General features: G+C 40.0%; 1 protein-coding gene across 4 annotated transcripts in view; it reads left to right on the top strand.

The window, feature by feature from the left end:
• The window catches only part of septin6 (septin 6), a 72,350-nt gene that overhangs the window by 15,799 nt on the left and 33,532 nt on the right, over nt 1-23,019 (top strand). The window lies entirely within an intron of this gene.

Genomic DNA, 23,019 nt, shown 5'->3' with positions numbered 1-23,019 from the left:
CATTAAAGAGTACGCTGTTTATTGCCACAACAGTAACCACTATGAAGTCTTTCCTTATCCCTGCAAAGGTCAGCTTGACTCTTGATTGAATGTTGGAACACTGAAGGGTCTGAAAATTCCTGTTCTCAACCAATGGTATTGTATAATTTGGAATGTTCTTGCCTTATTAATATTTTTGTAATGACTATAGTAAGAATAGAAATGTTAACAATTGCATCTCCTGGAATGGCATCCAGAGCAAGGTTAAGTTCTGCTTGCCCCACGGGCCCTGGTTAGGGAAATCCCTGTCTAGTTGGCTGAAACACAGGCTCTCGTAGCAATAGACCTCTGTTTTATATTTCACAACCACCTTTAATTAAGCCCTTGCCCTGAAGGGAGTTTAAATTACAATACATTTTTTCTCCCTTTGGTACATTATAGGTCTTCACAATTCCAATGATTCTGAAAATAATTAAACTGTTGAATTTCAGTAATAGTTCTGTTAGGCTGTGTCAGTATTTGTTAAATCTAATTACTGTCTGCTGTTTTCTCTCTACTTTGGATTAATGCATGTAGTGGGTAACTTGTGTCATGACTTTTTTTAAATGTTGGAATTTCATGCTTTTCATTATTGTTAGATTAAAAAATGTTGAAAATTGATTGTTGAGAAGAGACCATAATTACCTTTTAAGAAGCAGTTTGAATGTGAATAGCTCCTCTGTTTATATAACTTGCTGAAATGAATGTAACCCTTGATCTTATTTGTCAGAAGCATTTAAATGCTGAAATAATTATTATATGGAGTGTCTGAATTACTGGGTAGCATTCTAGTGTGTGATCTAGCAGGTTGAGAGATCAGGCTCTGATACAAGATTTCTGCACGTGATATTCAGCTGACTCTTGTGATCTTCTTGGGATATTAACTGAGTTGTTGCCTGCTGCCTCAGATGGATGTAGGGCATGCTCAGGCACTGTTCAAAGAACAGGATTTATTTCTCCCTCAGTATCATCCATCAATCGCCATCATTGGAAACATGCTGTTGCTTGCTTTTTTGCTGTTTGTGGGACCGTCTGTTTTGATTGGCTACTGCATGACCACTCATTACAATAGGTACTACCCTTCAGAAGGAATTGTGAAATTCTTAGGAATTTCACTAATGTATTTAAGGTGCAGCATAAATGCAAGTTCTTTCTTTGCTAAAGCATTGAGTAACAAAGCACTAATGATGCTTATCTTGACTGAGTGGTTTTCATACATTACTTGCTGTCTGTGACGTTACTAACTGTACCTTTTTGCCATCAGTGAAATTAAATGATTACAAGAATTGCCACTGTATGATTACCTCACTGCCAACTTTGGGAATATTCAGCTATCTTTGCAGGTGTCTTATGGGAGTGCAAAATAATGTTCTTCAGGGTAGACTGATGTTACAGTTAATGACTTGATGGGTTAGCATTGTGGACAGGTGCCAATTAAGCATTTTCACCTCCATTAAAGCTGCTGCAAATTAATATTGTGCAAAGCAAAATTGTTTCTGTCAATTCACTCATTAACAATTTAGAAGGATAGAAAGTCACGCACCCAAAGTTGCTGATGTCACCGGCTTTAATGTACGTTGATGAAAGGGTAAAATGCAATTAGATAAGGATAAATTAAGTGAATGGATGAAACTGTGACAAATGGATTTCAGCGTCGGCATACGTGATGCCAGGTAATTTCTCGATGTGTTTTGGTTGTTTAGTCTTGCAAATGACAGCAGATTATCTGATTTTTATTTGTCTCATGATGGAAACAGTGAGGGGTCCAAAGAGATTTGGTCTCCATGTATGTAGATCATTAAAATGTCAACAGCAGGTGCAGGAAGTAATCAGAAAATGGTAACAGAGTTGAATAGCTAGCTTCTGTTAATCAAAAATGTCTAGCTTAAATCACACTTGGAGTACTGTGAGCAGTTCTGGGCACCCCACCTTAGGAAGGATGGATTGATACTGGAGGGAGTACATTGTTGTTTTACTAGAATGATACCTGACTCCAATGGCTAAGCTGCATTGAAAGACTAAACAAATATTTTTATATTCCCTAGAATTTAGATGGTAAAGGGGTAATTTGAACACGCAAACGTACAAGTTAAGAGCATAAGGTAGGCCATTTAGCCCTTCCAACCTACTCCACCATTCAAAAAGATCATGGCCAACCTGTTTGTTCCGAGTTCCACGTTTCCAAATTCTTATAAAGTGAGGGAATCAATATACCTCTGCCTTTATAAACATTAGATAACCCAACCTCCACTGCTGTCTGAGGCAGAGAGCTCCAAATTAGTGTAAACCTCTGAAAGAAAAATACCCTCATCTCTGCCCTAAAAACGCAGACCCCTAATTTAAAGCAGTGTTCCTGCTTCCCCTGGTTCTGGACTCTCCCACAACAGGAAATGTCTTTTTCATGTCCACCATTGCCTGGATTATTTAGGATCTTACAAACTCTAATCACATCACCCTTGCTCTTCTGAACTCTAGTGAAAATAAGCCCAGTCTAATCTTTCCTCCTGTGACAATTTGCTCATTTGAGGTATCAACCTAGTAAACTGCTTTTGAACTACCTGCAATGTATTTGCATCCTTCTGTAATTAAGGAGAGCAAAACTGCTCACAGCATGTGTGTTGTGGTCTCTCCAGTGCCCTGTATAACTGAAATATAATCTTCGCTTTATGTTCAGTTCCTCTCATAATAAAAGGTAGCATACCACCAGCCTCTTAAGCACTTGCGTGATATCCTTTTGTGATTCATAAACTAAAATACCTAGATCTGTCTGCACCTTGGAGTTCCTGCCAAAGGGAACAACTTTGCATTTTTCCATGTCATATTCCATTTGCCAGATTTTTTTCCCCACTCAACTAAACAATCTACATCAGTCAGCATCCCTTTATTTCCTCTTCAGGATATGCTTTCTGATCTGTATTTGTGTTGTCTGCAAACTTAGCTGCCATGCCTTTGATTTCCTTATCTCAGTAATTGATAATAATTGTAAAATATTGAGGACCCTTGTGTGACCCCACTTGTTGCATCCTGCCAATCTATAAAAGACACATTTATGCATCCTCTCAGTTTTCTGCCAGTCAGCCAATCTTTCATCCATGCTAGTATGTTACCTTTTTTTTTGGTTTGCAGTAATCTTTTATGCGCATTGTCTAATGCATTCTGGAAATCCAAACTTATACCTTTATCCAGAGTGCATGTTACTATTTCAAAGAATTCCAACTGAATTGCTTAAACAAGATTTCTGTTCCTCATAAATCATGGTGATACTTCTCAATGAACATGTTTTCCAAGTGTCTAGTTATAACCTTCTTGTAATTATAACACCTTTCCTTTGACAAATGTAAAGCTAACTGATCTACAGTTAATGTTTTCTTTCCTCCCTTTCTTGAATGCGGGGATTATATTTGCTGTTTTCCAATCTGATAGAAGCTTTGCAGAATGTTAAGATTTTTGAAAAGTAACACCGTGCTCGCTGGTCACATCGTTTATGAAGTCCATCAGAACCCAAAGACTTAGCAATCTGGAACTCCAACTGTTTGCTCAGTACCGTTTCCTGAGTGACTATGATTTCACCAAGTATCTCTCATCCTTCAACCTCCTGATTTTCACATATTACATTTTTTTTTTTGTCCCCTCTGTGTGATCTATGTTTTAAAGATATTCGAGGCGATATTAGGGTTACTTGGAAGAAACTACTTTTGCAAGATGATAGGTTTAGGACTAAGGGGCAAAGTCTTAAAAATTAGATCCAGAACTGTCAGTTGTGCACTTCATGAGTATTAGAAGTTTCGAACTGTCTTCTGCAACTGTCGACAGTCGATACTGGATCAGTTGTTAGTTTATCTGAGGTTTATATCAATTTTCATTGCATTAAGGAATATGGGACAAAGGCAGCTATATGGTGTAACACTGCAGATGAACTGTGATCTCACTGAATAGTAGAACAGACTCTGGCTGAATAGCCAACTCCTCCTTTCTCTCCCATGTCACCTATATTCCTAAAGCAATCTAAGCATAGCTTGAATTCCACATCAATGCCATGAACATCGCTTAGTGTCAGTCGTTGTTGGATTGCACATTTGTCGAATTGCAGCACTAATTTAAATTCAAAAGAGATCTTACCATTTCAAAATTAGTGTTTTAGGATGATATAATCTCTCTAATGAGCACAGTCTGCTATGGGATAATAAGGTAATTGTTGTGGAGGTTTGACCTTGCAAGTGACATGTAAGTGAACAATATTTGTAGCAACTAAAGAGGTAGGAACCGAACAAGGCTATTCTGCCCATTAACTCGACTCTGTTTGATCTAATAATCCTCAGCTCAATCTTCCTGCCTCAGTTGCATTATCCTTGATTTATCATAGAATCATCATAGAATGCCTACACTGTGGAAACAACAGGCCAATTGGCCCAACAAGTCCATATCGACCTTCTGGACAGCTTCCCACTTAGACCCAGACCCATTCCCCCTTCCCTTTTCCTATAGCCCTGCATTTCCCATGGCTAATCCACCTAATTTACACATCCCGGACACTACAGGCAATTTAGCATGGCCAATCCATCTAACCTTTGGATTGTGGGAGGAAACCAGAGGACCCGGAGGGAACCCATGCAGACACGGGGAGAATGTGCAAACTCCACACAGACAGTCGCCCGAGGGTGGAATTGAACCCGGGTCCCAGGCACTGAGAGGTAGTAGTGCTAACCACCGAGTCACTGTGCCACCCCTTTTAATGATTAGCAATCTGTCAATCTCAGTCATTAATATACTTAAGAACCCAGTCTGGACTGCCCTCTGTGGTAAAGCATTCCAAAGATTCACCACCCTCTGAAAGAAAATACCCTTCTTTCTGTCTTAAATGGGCAGCAAGGAGGTGTTGGGAGAGAAAGTGAAGGTTACATGTGTATGATTCCATTCTTAAATTATTGAGGTAACATACCAGATAGAAGTTCAAATGTGATCCTGCAATAACAAATGTTTGTTACTTGGATTATATTTGCATTCATTTGAATCCTCAATAATTTATTAAGTAACTTGGTAAATGACAACCTAATGTCCTATATTTGGGTTGGCCAGCTTGTTGTTGTAACTTCATGTAGGACAGGAGATTCCAAGACTCCTTTGTTACAGTGCAATAGAGTGATGTGACCATTAAGCTCATTTTAATTAGCTGAACGGTTGATTTATTGATGGTTTTTTAAAGCTACAAGCATTTATCAACTTTTCTTAACTTGGCTTGGTGAGTCAAGAGCATAAGGCTGCTGAACTGGCAATTCAAGCTACTATCTGCGTATGTCCACCAAGGCATACAAGGCTATGGGCCAAGTGCGAGAAAATGGGATAAGGAGAATTAGGTGGTTGTTTTTGATCAGTTGCAGACTCGATGGGTTGAAGGGCCTTTTTGTGTGCTGTAGACCTCTACATAGGAACGTGGGAACAGGAGTAGGCCATTCAGCCCCTTGAGCCTGTTCCATATTCATTGAGATCATACTGATCTGTGGCCTGACTCCATATACTTTTGGCCCATGTCATGGAGTCATAGTTATACAGCATGGAAACAGGCCCTTTGACCCAACTCATCCATGCTGACCAGGTTTCCTGAACTGAACGAGTCCCACTTGCCTGCATTTGGCCCATATCCCTCAACTTCTCCTATCATGTACCTGTCCAAATATCTTTTAAGTGTTGTAATTGTACCCGCCTCTGGCAGCTTGTTCCATGTACATGCCACCCTCTATGGATAAAGTTGCTCCTCAGGTCCCTTTTGAAATCTTTCCCATCTCACCTTAAACCTATGCCCTCTAGTTTTGGACTCCCCTAACCTGAGGAAAAGATCTTGGCTATTCATCCTATCCATGACCCTTATGATTTTATAAATAAGGTCACCCCTCGGCCTCGTATGCTCCAGGGAAGACGCCTCAGTCTATCCAGCCTCGCCTTTATTACTCAAACCTTCCAATCTTGGCAACATCCGTGTAAATCTTTTCTGCACCCTCTTCAATTTAATAGTATCCTCCCTATAACAGGGCGACAAGAATTGTATGCAGTACTCCATAATTGGTCTCATCAATGTCCCATACAGCCTCAACATGATGTCCCAACTCCTATTCTTAGTGCTCTGACCGATGAAGACACGTGTGCCAAATGCTGCCGTGATGCCACTTTCAAGGAACCTAAACGTATCCCTAAATATCTTAGCTTAACAAAAAAATTTCTAATTCAGGTTTAAAATTAACCGATCTAGCATCATTTCTGGAAGAGAACTCCAAAACCTTATCACCCTTTGTGTGTAGCTTCCTAACATCTCTCCTGAATGGTCTGGCCTTAATTTTTAGATTGGGCTCCACAGTTCTAGATTCTCTAACCAGTGGAAATTGAATGGCTCTATATGCCTTTTATATTCTGACAGTTTTCTGTTGCTCACCTTTTTTCTTAAAATCCCAGATCAAATAGGGTAGCTCAACCTGAAAGATTCATTAATCCTGTTTTGCTAAAGGGTTAAATAATGGTCATTGGGATCCAATTTAAGGATTATCTGTGTGAAGAGAACATGGGAAATAGCAGTCATTCCAGTTTCAGAATGGGGAGATCCTCCTTGACCCATCTCCTGTGATTCCTTAAAGCAAATGATGTCCTCACAGGATATCAGAAGCCATGTGATATGTTCCTTGCTGTTCAAATATCTTAAGTAAAATCTTTCATGAAAGGATCATTCAGGACTTGGATGTAGGCAAGTAATTAACTGACTGAATAAACCTCTGTGTGAAATTGTGAGCAACATCGGGCAGAAAAGTTACTGGGGGATTTGTCTACCTGTGTATGCACATGTACCACGGCAGAAGAAATGTGATCACATCAATTTGTGTTCCAGCTGACTTGTAGTAAAGGCCAACATTTCATTAGCCTTTTATGAACCTGTGCACAGCCATTTTGTGATTTATGTACTAGGATGCACACATCTTTTTTTTCTCCCCAGCTTCCAATCTTTCTTCGTCCCAAACAAAATCCGAATAGCTCACTTTGGATCCAAAGTGGATGACCTCGCACATCCCACCATTAAAATCCATTGACTCAAAGTTACTCTGCAATAAGTCAATAAAGCAACTTGAATGCTAAATCTGTGCAGTGAAAAATATTGTAGATCTGAGGTTGCTTTTGCTGAAGTTGTGTTGTGCTTTTGTCAATTTGAGCAATTAAACAGAATTTAGAATGTGCTGTTTCTTAAAACAAATGTTTCTCCTCTAATGAGGATAGAAAGCATGCTATTTGTTTGGGGAAAATGGAAGGGGAATTCTATAACTGCAACAGAAACCAAATAATTGGGAGCAAGCAGCCATGAGGAGAAAGGCAAAAATGAAGAGAAGCTGGATGAGAAAAAAGTCTGAGTTAAGAAGACATTTGCCTAAATTAACTGAACAAAAATGTTCACGGGAGGTCTGAAACATTCCCACAAGTTAAAATGGATCCTATCAAATAAGCATTCTGATGCTGATAGAGCAATGTAAACTAAAACAAAACTGAGGGCATCGTATATTTAATAAAATATATAGAAACCGCAACAGTGAAGCGGTAGAAAGAGATCAAAGAAATTGTTCCTTTAAAAAAAATGAGCATAATTGTAGTGATTGGAACGTGGACCAGGTGGATCTCGTTGGCGCTGGATGATAGCCCCAAACAGGGAGCCCCGGCTGACAGCCATAAACGGGAGTCTGAGGATCTCCTCCCTCTAAGGGAGTGGCTTCGAGCTACCTGGTAAGAGTCCATGTACTGTGCATGTGCAAATGAAGGGTCACTTTGTGACACGATACCAGCCTCTTTGTGGTTATTTCAATACTATAAAAGTGTAATGACTTTATCGCATTCTGGAAGGCAGGGCATGTAGGGCCATTCGAGGGTGAAGAGATGCTCGGAAATGATGTAGTCTGCAGTAAATGTTTTCTCTGTGATTCTGAATGATGGCAGAAGTGAAAGTGAAGCTGCACCAGAAAAGAATGTGAAAAGAACAGAGATACCAACAGAAAAGAGGAACTTGAATTGGATAAGTCACTCGATGGTAATGGTGCTGATGAAGGAAGTTGAAGTTCTAACCCCACGTAGTGAAAATTGCGTTGACCTCAAAAATATTGAATGCAACATCCATGTTAAAGAAGGGAGAGAAAAATGATGTTGCTTTTTAAACAGTTTAATATTGAATTCCTGGAATTCATATTTTGAGGTCACTGAGCTCATGAAGATGATCAAGGACACTCTTTAAGGAAGTAACTGATCATACAAATAAAGGAAAAGGAGGAATATATAGTATATGTGGCCAAGATTTTCCATTTTCCAGCCTAACCAAGGAGTTTGCTTTGCCCCCACAAATGTGGGAGATTGTTGAATCGAGCTCCAATCAGCACATTAAGTGCTGACCAGCAAGCTTCTCTTGAAGTTCTGTCTTGCCAGAGATTGGCTGCATGTTCTGGGTCTTGGCTGTTCGCTGGAGGCCTTGTCCTCTGGCAATCCAACTGTGAAAAGCTAACTTTTTTTTATGTTGGCTCTCCAGGATGGGGTCATGTGAGAGCAGGGTCAGGATTTGGAGGAAGGGACAGGGTTGTGGCTTTCAGCGGCCATTCACAATCCCCTATCATTGCGCCAAGAGTGAGTCAAGTGCAGGTGTTGCTCCCTCCCCATAAAATCCGTCAGGAAAGGTGTCCCGGTTTCTCGGTTGGGATGGCAGGTTATGATGCCAGTGGTAAGTTGAGGCCTTTAAGTGACAGTTAATTGACCATTTAATGTTTTTTGACAAGTCCAGAAGATCCCCAATGTATCTTCCTTCCCGGAACTTAGTTAGTGAATAACTCTCCATGGCCAATGCACCCAATTATTTGCCCTTTTCTCACCTTTCTTGCAATTTGCAGATAGAGGAAAGTTGTGATTTATGTCTCAGCTGCCTTGTTATGAAGTTCAGATGGTGCAAGATGAATTGCAGCACTGACAGTTGAAAGTCGGTTGCAGGACAAGAAATGGAACATAAATCCATTTGAGAAATGATTGATTTGATGAAGAGTAATGAGTGATTGATGTGTCCTTGGACATTTTCAACCTAATATTGAAATTTACTGACATTATAAAGTTGGGGGCTTGATAAGCAGAAGGTGTATGGAAAGTGCGGACAAAGAGATACAAGTACGCAATTCACTGGAAATGGGAGTCGTTTTAATAAATAAAATGCTGCTAGTGAATAGTGATTTATAAATAGAAGTCCAGAATTCAAGACCAAAGAAGTTTTTAATGACTTTGAAAGGCAATGAATGTACAGTCTATAAGGAAATTAAAACTGTTAAGAGCTTGGAATAGGCTCACTAGAATGATGCCAGAGATGAGGAGCTGATCATTATGAGGAGCTCTTTGTTATATAAGCGCTATTTCCACTGAAACATCAAAGGCTGAGAGAAGATTTTATAAGCTTTAAGGAGATTTCAAGTTTAGCTCCTGTAAATAGGGCGAGACTGTTTCCTTTGATTTGTCACTAATTACTGATGACCAGATTTAGAATTCTCACCAGACAATGAAGATTGGTTAGGATAAATCTATTTACTCAGTTTTTTTGGGCATACACAATGATTTGATACAAAGTGCATGAAGCAGAGATTACTGGCATCATTCTGATGAACCGTCATTCAAAGTTCTAATGGTTTTACTTCCCTTATGGACAGTATATTTGTTGCCTTTCACAAACTTTAAGACATCTTGGTTCTTGAATTCTGGTCTTTAATTTGTAAATTCAAAAACACTTAGCAGAATTTAAAAAAAAAAATAAATGGATTTTCACGGGAGAGTGTGCAAACATTTGAAACAAAAAGCAATAGGAGACAGCAGGACAGCAAGATTAATTTGCGATCAGTTCAGCAAGGAAGGAACAAAGACTCATGGGACTAAATGATCCCTTGAATTTTTAAATGTGTAACGAACAAATGGACACTTGGACTGTTCAGCTCTACACCAAAAAGCTGATTGGGAATTTATTGTAGGAATGTACAAAACTGAGCAGAAGATGAAATTTGTTTGATCCCTTGTTTCAGACTAACCAACAATTGAAGATCAGGGAAATATGGGTGCACAAGGGGGAAAGCTAAGTTTTGTGGTTTGATGTGCATTGTACAAAATGTTATACTGTATGAAATGGCTCTTTTGAGTAGAATAATGGCTACGAAAGCATTATTGGAGACAGCTGCTTGGCTGAAGATTCTATGCTATCCTGTGCATTTAGATATCTGGATTAACTGGGTTCTCTCATCATTACTTTAAGAGAAAACAAGGTGGTTCTCTAGGTTATAAGAATCCTTCGGACAACTTCACTGAAGCCGATGAATAGATCGGTCACATTGCTGATTGCAGAACCCTTGCTTTGTGCAGTGCCTACATTGCAATAGTAACTATGCATGAAAAGTACATCATTGGCTGTAAAATGCTTTGGGATACTTTTAAGGTGGAAAAAGGCCTGATAGAAATGCAAACTTTTATACTTAAAGTGGAAAATGCTGACTTCATTCAGTTCAAATTGGAATCTCAAATTCTATAGCTGTGCTTCTAGCTGTGTTTATCAGTTTTAAAATACATTTGTCTCCTTTGCTTACATCATTACATGTAACTAAAGTTCTAATCAAAGTACTGTAAAAGGTAAACATGGATGTAACATTTAAAAGTTTGTAGGCCAATCGTATAGCAGTGACCTTCACATTAATTGCTGCGGAATTATGAAGTATTCCAAGCCAGTGTCGCTTTCACTTTTGTGTCTTATTGTGCAAGTCCATTGTGTGTTTTTTTTTAAATGGGGAAAGGATTGTGTATGAGACGAAGAAGAAACAGAACATTTTTCAAATCGGGGGACTTCCAAGAGCTGAATGAATTTCAAGTCACATCTGATGTAACATGCACATCCGTTACTCCATTTAGGGAAATCTTTTGAGAAGTTGAAACTTTATTTAACATTGACCTGTTGTATATATGGTGTTCCTGGTGACTTTACAAAATGAAATATGTAGGTAGGTCATTATCTCCTTTATGAGCAGAAACCCTAATTGCCCCATTCCTCATTTTCACTGACCTCTGTCAGGGTTGTCATTATTGGAGATTAACTGAGTCAACAGTGTCTCCTTAATGCTGTCCAACATGCACTACTGCACCCTTGCTGTCTGTTGCTGCTTTTCCCTGCTTTTGATGATCAACATGCTGCTGCCCTCCACACTTTAATTGTGGATAGTTGCAAATTACATTGTATGTTTGACTAAAACTTGCACACACCTTGTCCCTTACTGACGTCTCCCTACCTGACTCTTGCTCCACCATCTGCCCAAGTCAAACCACTCTGGTGGTTTATGGTATTGGCTTTAGTGCAGAGGAGATCTTTGGCACACCACGTGTGCCAGCTCTCTGCATTAACAACTTGGCTAGTCCCACTCCCTCACTCTTTTTGCCTGTAGCCCTGCAGTTTTCTCATTGGGTGTATATCTAGTTCTCTTTTGAAAGCCATGATTGAATATGACTCCACCATGTTCTCCAGCAAAGCATTCCAGATCCTAACCACCACCTGTTTTTTAAAACAAAAAAGCTTTTCTTCATATCGCCTTTTGACTTTTCTGCCATTCCTTCTTAAGTTGGTGTTCTCTGGGTCTTGACCCTTCTGGTGATGAGAGCAGTTTCTTCCCGTCCGCTCTGTCCAGATTTCTCGCAGTTTTGAACATGTCACAAGTGTTGTCAAATCTCCTCTCAACCTTCCCTTCTTGTAGGAAATCAGACCCAGCTTCTGCAGTTTGCAGCTCTTGCTTCGCAATTTGAAGTTTCTCATCTCTTACCTTTTTTGTATAAATCTTTGTTTGCACCCTTCTAAATGACTTCAAATGTTTCCTAAAGTGTTGTACACAGCCAGTATTTTATAAAGGTTCACCATACCTTACGCTATGCCTCTACTTATAAATTCCCAGGGTACATACCTTTCTCCGAATCGAAAGAAACTACCATTCAGTAACTGCTGCAATGCAGAAAGAAAATAGTCTGGAAATCGGAAATATAAACAAAGATACTGGGAATACTCAACAGGTCTGGTACCTATTATGGAGAGAGAAGCAGAGTTAAACCTTTCAGATCTGTGATCGATTTTCTTTTTCTCCCCAGTCTGAGATCTCTCGCTGCTGTAATTTCCCACCTTTGTTTTTATCCTGAAATCGGTTCCAGGGAAGATGCCTGTTATCTCAGTCATGCTCGTGCAGACATTGGTGCAGATGATGGGCATCTCAGACTTGTGGCAAACTATACTTGGATTTTGCTTTTGGGTAAATCTGAATCTTAAAGAATAGTAGTCAGGAAAGCATCCTTCATGCCATAGCAAAAATCAGTGTTTCATTCAGAGACAGACTGCTATACAGCTAGTCCTGTGACTGAGGTTATCGATTAATATCTGACCTGTGTCACAGACTGAGACAGATTGGTTTTATTTACACAAACCAATGTTGTAATAGCTCCCCTGTGCATTATTACTGAAGCTTGCAATATGGTTGTAGTGTTGTTGGTTGCTTTCAAAGCAAAAATAAGAAGTACTCAGGAATTAAGTAATCTGATATCAAACCTCAATACAGTCAGTGGTATTTAGGAATCATCATTAATTATGAGTTGTTGTTTAATTTTGCCATTCCTTTGAAATTCCATGTCTTTTGTGTTTTAATATTCTTGCAAAACAACATCTGGTTTCTTCCCAACTTGACACCCAGTTCCCAAAATTTGCTGGAATCTTTTGAGTCTGTGTTTTTCACACTGATGGTTCTTTCTCTTTTCACAAGACAATAAAATCTAAAACTGAGGTTTGTTTCCAAACGTACTTTTAATGAGCTTTATCTGTTGCAAGTCACCTCTGGATGACTACTTTGTCATGAGGCGTTTACAAATGTATACCTATGATAGGAAACATTCATAATGGTATAGTCAAATGCCAAGTGGCTCTTTAGAACAACAGATCTCATTCACACATCTTTTAAATTGACAATTTAAATAAACTGAGCTTCACAAAACCTGCTGTCGACACCTTTGTGTTTAAATCGTTAGTTGTTGTAAGGTCCAATTGACGTTTGAATGCATTGGAATTCCTAACATTAGGTATTGAGCTTTGTGGAGTGGATTAGCTTTTCGTTATAATAAAATTCATTATTATAAATTTGGAATGCAGAGAAAATAGAACAACAATGAAGCTGACACTCCTGCATAACAGTCAGAGTCCTACAGCATGGAGATAGGCCCTTTTGGCCCAAACTGATCCATGCCGACCAAACGTCCATCCACACTAACCCCATTTCCCTGCACTTGGCCCATATCCTTCTAAACCTTTCCTGTCCATGTATTTATCCAAATGCCTTTTAAATGTTAATGTACCCACCTCAACCTCTTCTGCTGGCAGCTCATTCCATATGTGTACCACCCTCTGTGTACAAAAAAGAAGTTGCCCCTCAGGTTCCCATGTATTCTTTCCCCTTTTGACCTTAAACTGATGCCCTCCAGTCCTTGATTCCCATCCCTGGGGAAAAAGTCTGAGTGCATTCGCCTTATCCATGCCTCTTATGATCTTATACACTTCTTCTATAAGAGTCTCCTACGTGCTAAAGTTTAAAAAGTCCAAGGTTGTGTAGCCTCTCCCTGTAACTCATCCCTTGAGTCCTGGCAACATTCTTATAAATTTCTTCTGCACTCTTTCCAGTTTAGTAACATCCTTCCTATTGCAAGGTGACCAAAACTGAATGCAGTACTCCAACTGTGGCCTCACCAACGTCATGTACAACTGCATCATAACTTTCCAACTTCAATACTCAGTGCCCTGACTGATGAAGGCCAGTGTGCCAAAAGCCGCCTTCACTGCCTTGTCTACCTGTGACTGCACTTTCAGAGAACCGTGCACCTGCACTCCAAGGTCCCTCTGTTCCACTACACTCCTTAAGGCCGTACCATTCACCATGAAACTCCTACCTGGATTTGACTTTCCAAAATGCAACACCTCCCACTTATCTATATTAAACCCCATTTGCCATTTCTTGGCCCACTTCCCCAGCTGATCAAGATCCTGCTGCAATTTCTGATAACCTTCCTCATTGTTAATGGTACCGCCTATTTTAGTGTCATCCGCAAACTTGCTAATCATGCCTTGTACATTCTCATCCAAATCATTGATAAAGATAACAAATAGCAATAGGCCCAGCACCGACCCCGAGGCACCCCACTAGTCACAGGCCTCCAGTCCGACAAGCACTTCAGTATCTTTAACGTGTGTTCTTTGTCCACAACCACTTGAGTATCGCTGTTACTTTTAGGTGTTGAGGCTGGAAGGTTGCTGCGTTGATGCTACAGTATGGAGAATATAACTCGCGCAATCTCAATCACCCATCTGTCTGGTATGGTTTCTACACCATGATGTCTTACAGTTGCCAACTCATGTTCCATTATTTGTTCAGTTTTAGCTTTCGAAGGTAATGTTTAAATTTGTACCTCCCAGTCTCTGATTTTCCTGATTTTGGCAATTGGCTTCAGACTTAATGCTAGTCTGAATCAAAACCGTTATCTTTTGTGACAGATCAGTTTTAATGATCTAGTCATGCTGTCGATGCACTTTTAATGCTGTCAGCACTGCACTGGCAAAGATTCTTAACTCTGCTAATGTAATTCAGCGAGAGAATCAATGAAAAATGTGGTTCAAACAATGGAGACAGTTGCAGATTGAAGAACTGAACAACGATCAGCTGGAAACTAAAGCCAAACTCGACCGGAGAACATCCTTTTGGAGACCGTAAGGTGGGAATGTACTTCTGTATTATGCTTGGAATAATACATAGGCATAGACATGAATTAGGTTGTGAAGAGGCTGAATTCTTTGGTGAGGAATTGGAGTTCTGTTAATGAATACTAAATAACCCATCATATGTAAAAATTTAAACATTTTGCACATCCTGTATAAGATTTTATGATCCTGCATGAGAGCGCTAAATTTATTTTGTGATCTGGTTAAGTACCAATAACTTTTTGTTTATACTGGATAAAGTTCAAAGTCCCAGGTAATTACTAAGAAAATAAAGCCACAAAGATTTCACTGTTTTGAACAGCCTTTACCTTTTACTATGCAAAATTAGACAAGTAAAACGATCTGGATATATTCAGTTCTTTCTAAAGCTCCACGATAAAGAGGCCTGCTCTGGGCTATCCTTTACCTGGTGCTTTCAAGCTCATCTAGTTTCAAGTTCCCCCAGACTGCCAGTACTACAGGCTTTGTGAACATTGTCACCAGTCAAGCAGCTCCATTTATTGTGTTCTGCCTCTGTCTTTTCTGCTGTGATTCCATTTTACTTTTTTAACTGCTGCTTGTTTTAGGTGTTTTAGCAATCATTAAAGCAACATGACCCCAACCTTTTTAAGTGCACTAGGCATCAAGGTACTTCAATTGCATTTATCCAATTTTTTACTGTTAGTTGTGAAATTATTGCAGGGCCCTTTGCTGAGATATATGTATCATCAATAGCCACGGGTGAGGTACCGGAAGACTGGAGGGTGGCTGACATAACCTTATTTAAGAAAGGTAGTAAGGACAAGCCAGGGAACTATAGATCGGTGAGACTGACACTAGTCGTGGGCATGTTGTTGGAGGGGATTCTGAGGGACAGGATTTCCATGTATTTGGAAAGGCAAGGATTGGTTAGGGACAGTTAACATGACTTTGTGCATGGGAGCTTGTGTCTCGCTAACTTGACTGAGCTTTTGAAGAAGTGACGAAGAGAATTGATGAAGGCAGAGCGTTGGAAGTTGTCTATATGGACTTTACTAAAGTGTTTGACAACGGTCTGCATCATAGACTGGTTAACAAGGTTAGATCACTTGGAATGCAGGGAGAACCAGCCATTTAGATACAAAATTGGCTCGACAGTAGGAGACAGGATGGTTTTTGGGGGCATTGCTTTTCAGAATGGAGGCCTGTGACCAGTGGTGTGCCACAAGGATCGGTGCCAGGTCCACTGCTTTTTGCCATTTTTGCTAATGATTTGGATGTGCATGTAGTTAGTAAGTTTGCAGATGACACTAAAATTGGTGGTGCAGTGGACAGTGAAGAAGGTTGTCTCGAGTACAATGGAACCTTGATCAAATGAGTCGCTGGGTCGAGGAGCGGCAGATGGACTTTAATGAAAGTGGAGTCGCAGGTAGACAGGATAGTGAAGTGCATAGAGTATACGAGTTGGGAAGTCATGTGGCAGTACAGGACATAAGTAAGGCCACTTTTGGTATACTATGATCAATTCTGATGTCCCAGCTATAAGAAAAATGGTGTGAAACTTGAAAAGGCTTAGAAAGGATTTACAAGAATGTTGCCAAGGTTGGGAGGGTTTGAGCTATAGGGAGAAGCTGAATAGGCTGGGGCTATTTTCCCTAAAGGGTCAGAGGCTCAGGGTAGAAGGGTCCAAAACTAGAGAGCATAGATTTTAAGGTGAGAGGGGAAAGATTTAAAAGGGACCTAAGGGGCAACCTTCTCATGCAGAGGGTGATGCGTGTATGGAATGAACTGCCAGAGGAAGTGTTGGAGGCTGGTACAATTACAACATTTAAAAGGCATCTGGATGGGCACATGAATGGGAAGGGTTTAGAGGGATATGGGCCAAATGCTGGCAAACGGGACTTGATTAATTTAGGATATCTGGTCAGCGTGGACGAGTTGGTCTGAAGTGTCTGTTAATATGCTATATGACTTTTATTTTAATTTGAGGAATTAAAGTTTATATCCTAAAATGTATGAATGACTAGATATTTAATATCTAGTTAATAACTTGGATGAGGAATGTGCTATCGCCAAGTTTGCGAATGACAGAAGTGGTGAGGATGACTGAGTCTGCAGATGGATATTGACAGATTAAGTGGGCAAAACTTTGGCGGATAGAATAATGTATTGTGGGAAAATGTGAGGTTATGCTCTTTGATGGAAAAATAAAGGACCTGATTGTTATTTAAACAGGGAAAGATTGCAGAAAGTTTTAGGAGTCCTCGTCCACGAATCTCAAAATCCAAGTTTAGTGGGTAATAGAGACAGCAAGTGGAATGTCGGCCTTTTATTTCAAAGGGAGTGAAGTATAAAAGTAGGGAAATTTTGTTAAAACTATACAAGGCACAAGGCTCACTAGGTTGATACCAGGTATGAAGGGATAGTCTTCTGAAGCTACAGAAAGTTGTATGCACAGCCAGACTGTCATGGAAGCCAACCTCCCATGCATGGACTCCATTTACACTTCTCGTTGCCACAGAAAGGCTGCCAACATCATCAAAGACCCCCACCACCCGGTTATACTCTGTTCCAACCTCTTCTGATCGGCAGAAGATACAGAAGCTTGAATGCACGCACCATCAGGTTCAAGAACAGTTTCTTCCCTGCTGTTATCAGACTGCTGAATGGACCTCTCTAATTTCAAACTAATGTTGACCTTGCTTTTGGGTACCCCCTGTGCAGCCGTATTCTTGAATGCCTTGTTCTGACTAAACACCCTATGATCTGTATGTCCTTGTTTGCTATGATCTGCCTCTACTGCTCACAAAAGAAAACTTTTCACTGTACGTAGGTACATGTGACAACAATAAATTAAATCAAATCAAATCAAATCAAATGAGGAAACGCAATTCCTGTTGTCATTGAAGTACAGAAAATGAGGCAACTTGGTGAAACACATGAGATAAGGTAGGTCCAGCAAGGTTGTTTCCCCTTGTGGGAGCGTCTAGATGGCGTTATCTCAGAATAAGGAGTCACACATTTTAATACAGATGAGGAGGAATTTCTGAGGGTTCCCAATCTTGGAATTCTTTACCACAGAGTGTATTGAGGCTGGTTGTTCAATATATTCAAGGCTGAAATAGATGTTTAATCAGTAAGAGCATAGCAGGTTATGGGAAAAAGTAGGAATGTGGAGTTAGGATTATCAAATCAGCCATGAAATCGTTGAATGTACGGCCACATCTGCGTAATCCTGGTTTAATGTTTGAGTTAATTGTTGAAGAATAACTGAATCATGATTAATCATGTCTTTAACCAATAAACCAATTTGTAGCTGTGACCCAGAAGTTAAGACAATATTAGCATATTACATGCCTTGTGCTCAACTTCCTAGAAATTGTGATAGAGATATTTATGTGAGAAGCAGTGTATTAGGGCTGAGGGTGAATCACCATTATCAAGAGATTTAATGCAATTCAGTATTTGTAAATCTTCTCTTACGTTGACCTACAAGGGAATCCTTGAGTTTTCACTTTCTCCCATCCCTACTCTTAATGAAATGCATCGTCATAGAATTCATAGAAATCCCAGAGTGTGGAAACAGGCCATTCGGCCCAACAAGTTCACTCCAACCCTCTGAAGAGCATCCCACCCTAACCCATCCCCCTACCCTATCTGTATAACCCTGCAGTTCCCATGGCTAATGCACCTAACCTACACAGCCCTGAACGCTATGGGCAATTTAGCATGGCCAATCTACCTAGCCTCCACATCTTTTGGACTGTGCTCCCAAGTTAATACTTGAATTACGTTGTTTTGAAACTGACAGTGGCTACTTCAAACTTTGTTGCTACAGATCAGTCGTGGTCTGTGATTTGCTGCCAGATCTAATGGCTGTGTTTTCAACACAAATGTATGTATTGTTTGTATGTTGAGAGTTGAGTGTGTGCCAAGAACATTACATTGTGACCACATTGTACACATTATGTTTACCAATGCTGGAACACCACTGGTGAGATTGATAGAACAATACTTCAGTTCTAAAACTAATATCAGATTTTTCACCAAATCTGATTCACAGGATTTTTTTAATTTTTGAAATGCACTTCATTCTGGCAGGTGTTAAAGTACCATTTTCATCCAAGTCTTTCCCAGTAATATAAAGGTACACAAGCTGAAATGTTGTGGTTTGAGAAATTTTAAGATACACTGTATTTCTAGGAGTGTGCGCTAGCTAATTTTACCATAAACCCAATTTTCAGGAATTTGTCAGGTGAACTGCACTATTCTCTCTCCTGATTTGTAGTGAATGAGGACTACAAAAAGCTTGAGACTTTTAAACAGCTTTGTACACTGTAGCAACTCTGAATGCATAAAGTGTGTGTGTGTGGGGGGATCAGAGCCTTTGACTAAATACTCCTCCATATCTGATCTCCAGTCGGTTACCACGCCATCTTCATCAGATGTCACTACCACTCAATCAGGCTCTCAAATGGTCTGGTCTGTCTGAAATTGGGCACCCATTGACAATCAGACAGAACACATCTGTCCAAGAACTCAGCCTTGAGTCTTGGGTGACAAAAATGAAGATGTTTTATTTTGACATTACTTTTCAATCTTGTAAGTTTTTTGTTTTTTGAGTTTTGGTCCAACACAGTTGGATGAAAGTTGCTGTGCTGTCCATTGTGAATAGAGGTCTGGGAAATAAATGGAGGGCTCCCTGATGATGAGTATCCACAGACATTCATTCATGTGTGCCAAAGGATCCTAATACATGAGCTCTTCTGTAGCAGCTAGTAAACTTTAAAAGCAAAAAGCCACTGATTCTGGAGATGTGAAATAGACTTTTGGGAAAACTTGGGCTTAGCAGCATTTATAGAGAGAGAGAGGTAACGTTTCAAGCGCATTATAACTGTTCTTCAGAATGAAATAGAATTGGGGAGAACATATGGCAACACATGGCAGTGACTGTGGATCTCGGGATACACAGAGAATAGTTGCCTGAGGAGCATTGTATGGCTTAGAGATACCTGCAGTTCTGCGTTTGTGAAACGTGAAGGATGAAATTTCAGTTGGAATCCGCATGGGATAGATCAGAGCTGGATTTATGAGGAAGGAGATATGGCTGTGAAAGTGAGTTTTGGTTAGCAAACACTAGGGAGGGGAATAGAAAGCAGTGAAAGTGAACAAGTCTGAAGATTCGAACAACAATGCCATTTCAGAGAAGAGCAGAACCTGTTCCTGATGGGTGGGCATAGCTGGAAGAGAAGTGGCAGTGAATTAAACACTCAAAAGCAAAGTACTGTTGATGTTGGAGAACTGAATAGAAAAAAAGCTAGTATTGGAGGCATTCAGCAGGACTGGCAGCCTCAGTAGAGAGAGAAAAAGGTTCAGGGTTTGGGTGCTGGTTGTAGATGGTGTGTTTGCTGAGCTGGGAGGTTTGATAGCAGACTTCTCATCCCCTTACTAGGTGACATCCTCAGTGCTGAGGTGCCTCCTCTGAAGCGCTGTTGTCTTGTGCCGATTCGCATACGTAATTGGCCAAAGGGTCCCTCCCCTTACAACTAACTCCTCCTAAAAGGGAGCCCAAAACACATCAGACACCTCTGGTTTGGGAAAGGTTTTTGTCGTACATTTTTGATTTTAGTCCTCCTTGTAGTTTAAGTGCGCCAGCTGCCCCATTTGTTAATCATCTAATGAGATTTCCTGAAGGGAATATTTCTACTTGATGTACTGGCTTTCTAAGTGCTGGATACATCTGAATGGTTAGTGTCACTGCAATTTGTACAATGCATGTCTTCCTTAACCTGATCACTGGCAAAGCTTCAGAACTTCAAATGGGTTATTTTTGAGTATTTTGTCAGTTAGTCGTTTTTTTTTTTTTTTTTGAAGTAATATTGAATTGCATCTGTTTCACTCTCAGAATCCTATAAGTGACTCTTGAGAACCGTTACCCTTCAGTAAATGCTGAAGTAAGTGAATAATGGAGGGGATTTTCCACAAAGTTCCTCGTCAGAATAAGGGCACCATTACATTGTAAATAGTCCTTCCTTAAGTTACTACTTCTCTTAATTTTCATGGTATTATGATATTAATGGAGGTTTAAGAGGAATTATCCCTTTTGTCAGTATTATCTAGGGTTCCAAATTCTCTAGGCTCATGTCCAGAACATTGTTTGCTTCCATTTACTTACATGCGACCTGTACTCTTGCAGGCACCTCTGGAAGAACTCCATTTGGGTCAGTTTTGAATCTCTTAAACAAACAAGCTTGCAGCAGCGTTATAAGCTGGAAATCCATGGTGTTAGGAGGAAAGTAATGACATTGATATGAAGTAGGCTCAGTGGCAGGAGGTAATGGAAGGTGGATGTTTGCTTTAGATTGGAAGGTTTTTATTTAATATTGTTCCTCGGGTTAATTTCAATTCATTATTCTTTAATGAACAATCCAGACTCTGGTAGATGGTGCAAAACTTAGCAAAGTAATACTGTAAGTAGCGACAAGAATAATTATAGGGTTCATGATGGTGAAATGGGCAGAAACATGGCTGATGGAGTTCATTGTGAAGGATTTTGAAATGATGAATTCTTTGTTCAGCACACAGGACGTCTCTGACCACCTCACTAGTAATCTTTGTGATCTTGAAATTTGCATCAACATTCTTTCCATAATCCAAATGATGAGAGCAGTACAGAATTTTTAAGTACTATGTTCAGTTTCCCTAGTCTGTTCTGAATATGCTCGTTCTTTCTTCTTTTGGCGTCACAATGCTAAGGTTAACAATTTATGTGACTCTTAATTAACTGTAATTTTAAATGCACAAAATAGCTGTGCTAAGCTCAACTATAATCCCTTCTGTCCCTCCCTCTATCTCTGTCTTCTTTTCCTGTTGCTCCCCCTCTCCATTTCCCCATCCAGTTGTAAAACTGCTTTGGATCAATACCAGAGAGTTGCTTACTTTAGTACTCATGGGAGCATGTCCCAGCAAGAATTAGCAGCAGGTGGGAGGGGATAGAGGTCTTTGAATTGTGCCCAAGTGCTGCTGAGCTCATTCTGCCCCACCCCATATGCACAAAGTCTACTCTAATGATTAACTTGTTCGATATCTTCATTCAGTTTGTTTGATGATTAAAACGTGGCAGTGGATTTGCAAACAGGTGTGTCTACATTGACCTTTTCTGATGAAGGGTCTAGGCCTGAAACGTCAGCCTTCCTGCTCGTATGATGCTGCTTGGTCTGCTGTGCTCATCCAGCTCTACACCTTGTTGTCTGCGTTGCCTGTTGTTATTTCAGTTTCTCATTGTGGCAGGAGCTGTGTCAGTGTTGAAGATTAGATGAGTGTATTGAAAGAACTATTTGACATGGTATGGGAACAAAGTGTATGATTAGAATTTTGTTTGCGTTGAGGCACCTTGTTGCAGTCATTTGCTCTGTTTCTGTGTTCTATGTTCTGCATATTTCTAGTCTCCAAGTGCAAAATGACAAAGGGGTCATTCCACTAGCACCTTTTTTTTGTTTTAAATCTGCCAAATAAATGCCGTTTGCCTGCTACTATATGCATATTAGTTGGATCTTCAGGTAAGCATCCTTCAAAGCGGCCTTTGAGAATCACCGAGCAACGCTACGTGACCCTACCACACTTCTGTATTTGTAAAATCTTCCTTACTATCCTATTTCAACACTAGCACCTTGATAAATTGTTATGATCTCTTTTTACCTTAATTAGTTTGTACAGTTTTGGATTACTTATTACTTTGGTTAGACCCTTGGCATATGACTCTTACCCCTATTATGTCAGTCCAGACATTTGGTTTGTCTCCTGCACCACCTTATTTTAAATGTTTTTGTAATTATCTCTCTGCCTTGTTTTAATTGGATCATAAGTCATCCCTTCTCTTGTTAGTCAGCTGTTGACACTTTACTCACACTGCCTAACACTTTTGATCACCTGCAGAGACCTATTATTCGGCCTGTTGACACTCCACTCAACAATTTGTATGATCTTTTGATCTCTCTGCCTATAAATTCTGTCTGTGTGCTTCTCTCTCACTTTACCTGACGAAGGCGGAACACTCAAAGCTTGAGTTCAAATAAACCTGTTGGACTGTAACCTGGTGTTGGTCTGACTTCTGACCTTGTTCACCCCAGTCCAACACCAGGACCTCCACATCATGTACATCAGTTTAACATGCTTCACCTTGTTAAAGAAAGTCTCATCTAATAGACTTTGCCCAGTCTGTAGATCAT

Source organism: Rhincodon typus, chromosome 14 (assembly GCF_021869965.1).
Source record: "Rhincodon typus isolate 14 chromosome 14, sRhiTyp1.1, whole genome shotgun sequence".
Classification (NCBI taxonomy): Eukaryota; Metazoa; Chordata; class Chondrichthyes; order Orectolobiformes; family Rhincodontidae; genus Rhincodon; species Rhincodon typus.
This window is presented reverse-complemented; position numbering and strand designations above follow the sequence as displayed.